Source organism: Ornithorhynchus anatinus, chromosome 15 (genome assembly GCF_004115215.2).
Source record: "Ornithorhynchus anatinus isolate Pmale09 chromosome 15, mOrnAna1.pri.v4, whole genome shotgun sequence".
Taxonomy (NCBI): domain Eukaryota; kingdom Metazoa; phylum Chordata; class Mammalia; order Monotremata; family Ornithorhynchidae; genus Ornithorhynchus; species Ornithorhynchus anatinus.
In genome coordinates, this window is record NC_041742.1 from 2,853,967 (window position 1) to 2,863,160 (window position 9,194).

The window sequence follows — 9,194 nt, forward strand, 5'->3', positions numbered from 1 at the left end:
TCCGTGTTTTGTCGCCAGACTACTTGTTTTGTTTAGTTGTCTGTCTCCCCAATTTAGACCAAGAGCCCGTTGTTGGGCAGGGATCGTCTCTATCTGTTGCCGAATTGTATATTCCAAGCGCTTAGTACAGTGCTCTGCACACAGTAAGTGCTCAATAAATACGATTAATGAATGAATGAATAATGTAGAGAGTCCTTAGAAGGGATGGGGTGATGAGAAGGGTGGGATATGAAGATAGGGAGAATCTACCTGACAAAATGCACATAGCTGAAGATGTATTTTAAGTTTTGACCCAAATTATCCTGCGTGGTGCGATGTCTCTCCTCTCAAACTCCCCCCATGAGTTTTTAAAGGGCGGCACTCAGGCTTTTTGCAGTTTCTTTAAGCTCTCAAATCGGGCCGCTACGCCTCAGGTTTCAACTCAATTCGAAAGATTTAAATTAAAAACAAAAAAGGATTAATTGTTCCAGAATTTAGTTGAGTAAATTGCATTACGTTTTTTCATTATGCAGCTGTAGAGGAACCTGAATCTCCTGACTCTCAGCCCCTGGCTCTTTCCACCAGGTCGTACGGCCCCCTGATTTGTTTTCTGCTCAGAGACGGCAGGGCCGAGGCTACAACGAGGAAGCCCACAGGGTCTGTGGTTTGGGCTAATGCAGCTTCTTCCTCCCAGCCAGAAGTTTTGGTTTGAGACGTTGGGTCCGGGTCACATGGTGTCTGAGAGACTCCAAGATTGGGGATTATTCCTGAGAACCGTTCACTCCAACACCAATTTTAAATTTCCCGCCGGGCAAAGGCCTGGGGCATTTTCTCATTCAATCAATCAGTGGTTTTATTGAGCCCTTGCTGTGGGCAGAGCCCTGTACTCAACACTTGAGAAAGTACATTAGATCGGTAGATCTGTGGTTTAGGTCCCCAACATAGGATGGGCTAGTGGAAAGAGCCTAGGTTGGTGAGTCAGGAGACCTGAGTTCTAATCCTAGTCCTGCCACTGGCCTGTTGTGTGACCTAGGACAAGTCACTCTCTGCGCTTCAGTTTCCTCATGGTAGAGTCGGGAGAAGATACTGCCTCTCCCTCAGTAGAATGTGAATCCCGTGTGGAACAGGGGCCGCGTAAGAAGCAGCGTGGCACAGTGGAAAGAGCACGGGCTTTGGAGTCAGGGCTCATGAGTTCGAATCCCAGCTCTGCCACTTGTACGCTGTGTGACTGTGGGCAAGTCACTTAACTTCTCGGTGCCTCATTTCCCTCATCTGTAAAATGGGGATTAAGACTGTGAGCCCCACGTGGGACAACCTGATTCCCCTGTGTCTATCCCAGCGCTTAGAACAGTGCTCTGCACATAGTAAGCGCTTAACAAATACCAACATTATTGAGAAGCAGCGTGGTGCAGTGGAAAGAGCACGGGCTTTGGAGTCAGGGCTCATGAGTTCGAATCCCAGCTCTGCCACTTGTCAGCTGTGTGACTGTGGGCAAGTCACTTAACTTCTCTCTGCCTCAGTTCCCTCATCTGTAAAATGGGGATTAAGACTGTGAGCCCCATGTGGGACAGCCTGATTCCCCTGTGTTTACCCCAGCGCTTAGAACAGTGCTCTGCACATAGTAAGCGCTTAACAAATACCAACATTAAATTAAATTAAATTAAATGGATCATCTCATATCTGTTTCAGAATTGGGCACCAAATTTGGCATCCGAGAAGCCTTTAACACACATCTTCATTATTATTTTCATGGGTATTTAAGTGACTCTGATGTTTCCCTGGTGAATCCAGCGGGCACCGAAACAGGTTTGTTCTGCCAGGCTTCAGTGCAGGATTTGACATAGCCTAAAACAGAAAGCAATCAGAGCCCCGCTGGGCAAGAAAAAATGTGGTCTCTCTCTAAGTCCGATTCACCCTGTTAACTACAAGCTCTGGGAAAGAAATACGGCAAGTAGGAGAGAAAGCTATTCTTTGGCGTGGAACTGAAATTTTGGGAGAAGCTCATTCTGTAGCCTGTATTTGCCGTGGAATTTTTCTTACCCTTCAGGAGGGGACAGGAAGAAGTTTTGGTAGCACAGGCCATTCTGGAATGTCACTGATGAATGATTTATAGCTGTGTGGGCAGGCTTTGCTGTGGAGAAATGTGAAATGAGTGTCTTGTGTGAGAAATCGGAATGAAGGTCCTTTCGATTGGAACCGAACAGTAAGGCGAAAAGATTCTTGGAGCTAAGGTTTTGTTCAGTCAAAGCATTTGCCTGTCAAGTGTGTCCAGCTCAGACAGGTCAGTTACCTCTGTAAAAATAATAATAATAGTATTTAAGGGCTTACTATGTGCCAAACTCTGCACTAAATGCTGGATTGATGATGATGACAGTATTTGTTAAGCATTTACTCTGGGTCAAGCCCTGTTCTCAGTGTAGGGGTAGAAACAAGCTAATCAAATCAGGCACAGACCCTTTCCCACATGGGCCGACAGTCTAAAGAGAGAGAACAAATATTTAATCCTCGTTTTACAGGTGAGGAAACTGAGGCACTGAGAGGTAAAGTGACTTGCCCAAGACCACACAGCAGGTCAGTGGCAGAGACGGATTTAGAACCCAGGTCCTCTGACTTCCAGACTCCTTTTTTTCATTGGGCCACGTTGCTTCTCACCTTAGAGTTTGCTTTCCCCGTGATTTGGACATCAGACCTGGGCATCGCTCAGCTCTCGAAGGCCCCGCTGGTCTGGATGTCCTGAGATTTCGGCCAGATTTCTGAGGGTTGAAACATCCATTGCAAGCCCCATATTTCCACCCCAGTCATTTCCTCGATCAGGAAATGCAGATCAAAAGATCTTAGGGAAAACTTTGAGCCGGGAAGTGAACCTGCGATCGCAGTGAGCACCGGCAGTGCAGACGAACAATACGTCGTCAGGGATTGAGAGTTTGGTCTCTGGGAAAAAAAAGCCCATGCCAAAAGGCCGATGTGGAGAGCTGAGGTCTCCACCCCAACCCACCCCGTCCGATGCCCAGACCTACATATCCAGAGCGAGAGGTCTGCGGGCAACAGAATCTATTCTTGTCTCCTCTCCTCTTGTCCCTGGGGAGTGGACTGCGCTCCAGTTAGACAAGTGCTAGCAAGCCAATTTTGGATTTTCTTCTGCCAGAGAGGTGGAGGGATTCTCATCTAGAAAATGAACATTATTAAGGTCACATCTTCTCCAAGAGGCCTTCCCCGATTAAGCCCTCTCTTCCCGGGCTCGCTCTCCCCTCTGATTTGTCAATGCACGTGGATCTGTGACCTTTGGACATTTGATATTTGCCCCACCCTGAACCCCACAGCACCTGTGCACATATCTTTAAATGATATATTATAAATTATTTTTTCATATTAATGCCTGTCTCCCCCTCTAGATTGTAAGCTCATTTTGAGCTGGGAACCTGTCGGCTAATTCTGTTGTATTGTACTCTCCCAAGTGCTCAGGACAGTGCCCTGCATATAGTAAGCACTCAATAAATACCACTGATGGAATGATTGATGGATTGAGAACCCAATTCCTGGCTCAGGAAGCAAGACCGGGACGACAGATTAGTTTTTGAGTGCTTGATTCAATAGGGACAATTTTATTGTGTTGTTTCCCAGAAAATATAATACCATTCTGCTCCATTTATTACATTGAACACATAATTACATTACTGCTTAACAGCCCTAGTCCCACACCCAGAGTTTTCACTGAAGCACATTACAAAAAACCCAACGTGAATGGTATGCTTGCAAATATTTCAGAACATTCCAATGCCTTTTGTTCTATTTCACTAAATGGAGTTACCGGTACCCAGGCGATGGGGCTTTTATATCACTTTTCATTTCGATCTTTTTTTAAAGGGGGAAGGGTGTGTGTCTAGAAAATGCTATAGCATGTATTTTTCTAAGGCTCTTCAGCAAGTTGCAAACAGATTTCCCAAAACATCTTCAATAAGGAGCTTTTAGGAATTCGGCTTAATGTCATTCCACGTAGCACCACCCAAACAGAAAGCTGGCTTTGCAGAATCACGTTTTAAAAGCTTGCCTGCTGCAGTTCTCAGCGGCAAACAGATTAGAAGGCGGTTGCTCCAAAATCTCGAGTAAATTTTTCCTTGGGGCATAGAGGCAATCCCCTTGAGCGGTTCAGTTTGGTGAGTGGTTAACATGGAGAGTGAATTTCTCTTGTGTGAGAAAACGCACACACACTCACATATGTTTATTGCATTTGTTTTGAAGGCAGCCAGAGGTTTCCAAATATGTTCTGCAGAAAAAAAAAATGCCTTCAACTTGATTGAATTTCTTTCTCAAGCTCACTTGAAAACCACAAGAGAGTCCCTACTTCTGTCTTCCTGAGTCTTGTTTCACAGACCAAAGTTGCCCCTTGTCAGACTAAAAACACCTCTCCAGAGGTTGGCACCTTAATTAGGGGTCACTGGTCGTGGAGATACTCTGGACTTGGAAATTTTTATCCCAACAGATAAAGTTCTGGAGCCATTCACTTATAGTGAGCCTGGAGAAATGAGATTTTGCAATATCCGAACTCTGTGTCGCTGATAGGTTTTATTTCCAGGACAGCCGTGGGGATCTTCTGGAGTGATCTAGTTAGATTTTTATGACATGCTTTGTCTACTTCAACATGAACTAGAAATCTCAAAGGAAACAGTGCTTTGCATTTTTTTTTCCCAAGCAGAGGTGGCTGGAAGAGTTTTCTTACAGGCCACCCAAGTCTTTGATTGTGTTAATTTTTTCTCCTGGTTTTGGTCAGCGTACTATTTCATTCATTTTTGGAGAAAGATTTGGAAGAGGTGTAAGTACCTTGTTCCGTAAACAGAGATTTAGTTGGAATAAAGCTGAATCGCCAAATGAAAACTTTTATGATCAACCAATGATGTGTTGGGAATTCCCAATAAGGGAGTCTGGGCAATGTTTGCCAACTAGTCAGAGAAGCAAAACTGTATTAATGACAGTTATTAATATTCCTGCATAAAGCAGTCCTTCAAAATTAGTGATGGGAAACAGAGATTTAGTTAGAATAAAGGTGAATCACCAAATGAAAACTTTTATGATCAACCAACGATGTGTTGGGAATTCCCAGTAAGGGAGTGAGGGGAATGTTTGCCAACTAGTCAGAGAAGCAAAACTGTATTATTGTCAGTTATTATTATTAATATTCCTGCATAAAGCAGTCCTTCAAAAACAGTGATGGGGAGCAGAAGACATTCTGATCATGTTTTTTTCCATTAAAATGCCCTCTTCCTCACAAAGCCCACACAACACCTACGTGAAAGAATTCGAGCCCCAGAAAGTGAGAGGGATAAGAGAACAGGTGGCTTTCCCTGTCCGGTCCCGTGATGCAGAGACTAAGGCCCAGGGTGAACAAATATATGAGCGCATGTCCTTTCTCTTCTTGTTTCCAACTTTGGTTGCGCTAGATTTTTAAATGACGCTTCAGGCTCCCTCGCAAGAAGCTGATATGGCAGCCAAATTGCAGCATTATTTCTGTTAGTGGGCTAATACCCACACATCACCTGCCTGAACAATTGAGGAAGCAGGTGGGAGAGGCCGGTCTGGGGCAGGGGGAGGCCGTCTCTCTCCGGGCCCCCTGGAGTCATAGTTCAGAGCTGTTTCTGGGTGGGCAGACTCCTCTAAGCTGCTGAGTCTATCTGGGAGGAAGAAGAGGGGCAGGGAGGGGATTTGCTGCTGACACATACACAAAATATGCAGCTCAAACTCGCCCGGCCTCTGCGCGGAGACTCAGTGTATGAACCGAGGGGGAAAGGGAGCCAGCAGCATCCAGGAAGGAGATGTTTTAGGGGATCCTGGCTGGGATTTGCTGGAAAACTCAGGGAGGAAAAGACCCCTGGGAGGCAGCAAAAGTTTCTCACACTGGGAAGGTCTGAAGAGCGGGAGCCTATGACCACCCTCAAGAGCTGTCTTGAGGATCATCTAATGCTTCTTCCTTTCCGCTTCCTTCCATCTCCCATTTTCAGCCTCTCAGATTAAAAGCAAAACTAATTAGTATATTTAGTAAGCATTAACTGTGAGCTACGCACTGGATAGGTGAAATTGGCCAGTCTCAGTCCCAACATTTGTTTTCTCCCCATAAATATGTATTTAGCAGTCATCATCCCCCGCTGCCCCCCGTGTGTGTATGCACAAACACACTCTCTCTCACTCTCTGTCTCTATCGCTCTCTCTGCTGCCACTTTCCTTAGCTGTGGGGCACAGCTACGGCGTGGGCCGGCTGAAAGCGAGGTGGCATCCCAGCCCACCCAACCCCAAGGGCTTTGGATGTGAGATGCAGCCCAGCCTTCAGCTTGGGTCCAGTGTGGATGGCGCTGAGCTTGTAGAGGGCCCTGTTCTCTCCTGAGTCCCTCCCAAGTAACCCGCACAATCCCACCCACCACCCTAACTTCCCTGAATCTGCCCCCTCTTCCCTTCTGGTCACCCCACACCCACCTCTCTGCAGAGTTCCCTCCAAGCTACTCCCCCCCAGTGCTCACATTCCCATCCCGACTCTCTCTGAAGTCCCCTACTAACCCCCATTTCCCCCTCACCCCCAACTCCCTCTTAGCCATCCCCATCCATCTCCTGCGTTGGAACACAATTTGGTTAAGCGAGCAGCTCCAGCCTTCTCGGCACATTTCTGATTTCCTTTCAGAGAATATTTTGTTTTTCTACTTTATTTCTGGACGTTGCCCTCAGCCTGAGTCACCAGCCCCCTCACCCCCTTCGGCCGACGGTGTGCCGGCTCAGAATCACTTTTACTTAGCGATGCCATACAGGGGCGCAAAGCCCGGCATGGCTTGCTTTCCTTTCTTTTCCTTTCTCTTCTCTTCTTTAAGGAATGTCACATTAATAATGAAAACCCTCTCTCCACCTGTTCTTGGAGAATTTAGCTGCCCCTGAAGGGGGTAGAAGTCTGTCCCTTGAAAGTGGAACCCAGGCTGGTCTTCTAGGGGTAGAATCACTTAGGATGAATCACTTGGGCCCCGGGAGGTCTCTTCTTAATAATAATGATACTTGTTAAACACTTTTTATGTGCCAAGTAATCAGATCAGACACAAGATCTTGTCCCACATGGGGCTAGCAGTGGAAGGGAGAAGGAGGGCAGGTATTTAATCTCCATTTTAATAATAATAATGTTGGTATTTGTTAAGCGCTTACTATGTGCCGAGCACTGTTCTAAGCACTGGGGTAGCCACAGGGGAATCAGGTTGTCCCACGTAGGGCTCACAGTCTTCACCCCCATTTTACAGATGAGGGAACTGAGGCACAGAGAAGTTAAGTGACTTGCCCACAGTCACACAGCTGACAGGTGGCAGAGCTGGGATTTGAACTCATGAGCCCTGACTCCAAAGCCCGTGCTCTTTCCACTGCGCCACGCTGCTTCTCTAATTTTACAGACAAAGAAACTGAAGCAAAGGGAAGTCAAGTGACTTAACCAAGGTCATGCTGCAGGCAAGTGGCAGAGTCAGGGTTCCTTTCTCCCAGTCATGTGCTCTTCGGACTAGGCCATCATGCTTCTCACTTTCCATGTACTAAATGCTGTGGTAGATAGAGTATGTTCAGAGGGGACGAAGTCCTTGCCCCACATAGGGCTCAACATCTGATGGGGTGGGAGAGAAGGATTCTTACTCCTAGTTTTCAGAAGAGGAAACCGAGGCCCAGAGATCCACAAAGAAAGGTCCAAAACAACAAAATGGCATGAGAAAAAAAGAACAACAGTAATGATGATAAAAGCTCCTGCGAGTTCTGGACGAGGTTGCTCTTTTCGAGGTTCCCATCCCTGAAGCAGCCTGGTCCAGAGTCCAGCTCTCACGCCTGGCCCAGTCTTCCCAGCGTTCTCAATATTTGAGTGGGACGGCATCTCTGGTTCCCCAGTGGACAAGGCAAGCCCCCGCAGGGGGTGACGGGTCTGGGGGGGGGCGGGGGGAGACTCTACGTGGGGTTGGACTGTTCTTTGCGGCCGACCGTCACAGCCGGGGAGGGCCCGGGTCCTCCTAACCCTGCCCCATCCTCGACGACTCAAACGGCAGCAAGAAAAATGAGGGACTTTCAGGGGCAGCTGTGTTTTACTGACCCAGTCATAATGCCCCTAAAAATCCTTATTGTTCTTGCAATGTGCATCTGGCATCTACTCACAGAGGCTTCCTGGATTCAGCCCCAGCCGGGATGGAGTACCGCTAAGCCTCGGAGGGAAGGCGGGGGCTCTACAGGGAGGGATTCGGGGGTGGAGGGGGGAACGGGCCCGGTGCGGTTTGGGTGTGTGGCAGAAGGGAAGTAGCGAGGCCCTCTCACGGGTTCGGGGCCGGAAGGAAGAATTTGGTGCCGGATCTGGCGACGCGTCTCTCGGGGAGCAGCTGCAAATGACAGGACGCCCGCTTCCTCCGTCAAAGGCGTTGGGTTTCACTGGGGACCCAGGACTTGGCTTTTCTCCAGTGAAGTCGGAGGGACTGGCACCTCATCTGGAGCCCTCACTAAGGCCAGCTCTGCAGAACCAAGTAGGTGAGCCGGGTCTTTGCCGATGCCACCGTCTCTTCCCGGGCCCTGCCCGCCAGAGGGATTATAGGAAATCACCAGAGCCTTTGCGTGGGTACAGAACTGGTCCTCCTCTAAACTGCCCGCTCACTGGATGGCATGTCAGCACAGCACTCAAGGCAGACCAGAAGAAGGGGAATTCTTCCTCCTGCGCCTTCCAGGATGGCGCTTCCAGCTATCCAGAAGGGCTCCACCGACATGACTACACAAGAGCCCCACGGGAGTCCGGGATATTGTTTCATCCCGTCTCCCGTTCCCAACGGACAACATCCAGGCCATCCACGAGACGGGCCTTGTGGCCTGGGATTTACTAAGGCCCACCAGTAAGCCTGCCAGCTCTGTGATCTTGCTGACCAGCTAATGGACAACTGAGTTCTCAAGCCACAAAAGTGTCCGGGCTCCCCATTTATGGATTTGCAGGGTTCTGCATCTGCTATATTTACCAGTGTGAACTCTGCATGTGTGCAATGCAGTAAAGTGAATTAGCCTGACGTAATGTAATGATACACAACCTGGGGAACAAACCCACACATAGAGATCCATTCACTGCTTCTTCCCTTCCTCAGTCTCAGGCCAACACCCCTTCACCCTGCCTCCCCGACACCACCGCCTATGACCTCTTTTTCCTGACCCACCGTTTCTGCCATCTCTCCTCTTCCTGCCCTCCTTCC

At 48.2% G+C, this 9,194-nt stretch overlaps 1 non-coding gene across 1 annotated transcript; it reads left to right on the plus strand.

Annotated features, from left to right (window-relative positions):
• The first annotated feature begins 8,031 nt into the window (after positions 1 to 8,031).
• Positions 8,032 to 8,094, plus strand: MIR365-2 (microRNA mir-365-2). Its single transcript, NR_127399.1, has one exon. It is a non-coding gene; the product is annotated as a microRNA mir-365-2 (primary transcript).
• Positions 8,095 to 9,194: the final 1,100 nt, after the last annotated feature.